This window comes from Meleagris gallopavo, chromosome 11 (assembly GCF_000146605.3).
Source record: "Meleagris gallopavo isolate NT-WF06-2002-E0010 breed Aviagen turkey brand Nicholas breeding stock chromosome 11, Turkey_5.1, whole genome shotgun sequence".
Classification (NCBI taxonomy): domain Eukaryota; kingdom Metazoa; phylum Chordata; class Aves; order Galliformes; family Phasianidae; genus Meleagris; species Meleagris gallopavo.
The window spans coordinates 3,589,007-3,590,728 of NC_015021.2; positions in this window are offsets into that span (position 1 = coordinate 3,589,007).

Below are 1,722 nucleotides of genomic sequence, written 5' to 3' on the forward strand. Positions count from 1 at the left end.
GCCCCGCGCGGCCCCTGCTGGAGCCCGGGCGCTGCGCTGCGCCCTGGGGCGGCTCTTGTCCCCGGGCACTGCCGCTGTGCACCGCACGCAGGAGGGCTGCAGGTAATTCTACTTCTGTCTGCGTTTCTATTCGAACACATTGATGAGAATTTTCAGTTTTTTTTTTGAATGAGATGTTTCTCCTTTTCTTGAGCTCCGAAGTGATCGATGCCTCCCATCAGCTCAGGCTGCCCGGGGCCCCATCCAGCCTGGCCTTGAGCAACTCCAGGGATGGAGCACCCACAGCTCTGCGGGCAGCGCCTCACCGCCCTCTGAGTAAGGAATTTCCTCCTAATATCTAATCTAATCTAAACATATCATACTGGTTTTTATCTGCACTGTCAAATGCAGTTATTAGCGTAGGCTGCTCTCTACTGTGGCTCACGTGACTGTAGGCGTTTGGAGTTGGTGGATTTAAAGCTTTCATTCATTTCTGTGCCTTTTCCTTAAGTATTACCACAACCCAGCGTCTTTTGCGTTATGATGAGAACCCATAGGAACAAGGGAACACAAGAGTCATATAAAATGTTATGTGACCTCTGGTCACAATATCCACTTAGCAGTGTTCAATAATAAGAAAGTTGCCATGGTGTTGTGGTATCAAGACCAAAAATAGAGGATCTGCTCTGCCATCCTGTTTGTGCCACACGCAGAGAACAGGTTGGTTGTGCGTAGGTGAGCTGGTCCCTGCTGCCATCTCTGAAGCTCTTGTGGGAAAACGCCCAGAGATTGGAAAAGACCCTGCACGATCAGCCTTTGTCTCTCCTCCCAGAGGCTCAGGCAGAGCAGACCAGTATTTTTTATGTTAATAGAGACCCCTCCCATCGTGTCTGACCGTGTGTCCTTCACAGCAGCTGTAAGGATTGCTGGTGCCTCCTGAAAATGCAGTGGTGTGCCCAGGAATAGCTGCCTAGGGACAGGAGGGTGTCAGGTGGGTGCTGGCTGTGACTGACTGCCTCTCAGGCTGGTTGCTAAGCAGGTTGGGGTTGCCTAGCTACTTCATTTGGGTTTTTCTCTGCTAATGTGAAAGCAGGAGCCCCAGATGGGACACAGACAGCACTTAGACCAAAGAGCTGCAAGCAGAGTGGGATGCAGCCATGTCCGTGCAGCCTGGGCTGCTCCTGGCTCTCCACTGAGGAGGTGGCATGGGGACAGGCCCAGCTCACGGCCTTCACCTGAGATGCTCTTCACCTTGCTGGCATGGCGAGGCTCGAGGAGCCATGAGTTCCCTGCTCTGGGGTGCTGCTGTGGGTGCAGCAGGTGAAGGACGCAGCTGGGCCCAAACCACACAGCCCTGCCGCTGCCGCCCTGTGAGGGGCTCAGCTTCTGACACAGCTCTTGCAATGCTGCTGCTGTTTGTAGAATACCCACGCTGGGCCTGTCGGGGTGTCCTGCACCAGGTGTGAGGTGCTGCTCACCGGCATCTCCGGGTAACCGCCCCGCGCCACTGCATCGACTCAATGAAAACAGAGCGGGGTTTTGGACAGGGCTGACGCCGGAGCCGTGTGACGGCCGCCGTACCTCCAGGAAGATGGCATTTACCACAGGCCCGTCCTGGCAGAGACTGAAGCCACATCAGCTTTAGTCCACGAGCAGGACGGGATGAAATTTGTTTTTCCGGAGTTTAACACGCTCAGACCGGGACCGTGCCCGTCTGCAGCAAGGTCCCGCCTCGGCACGCGG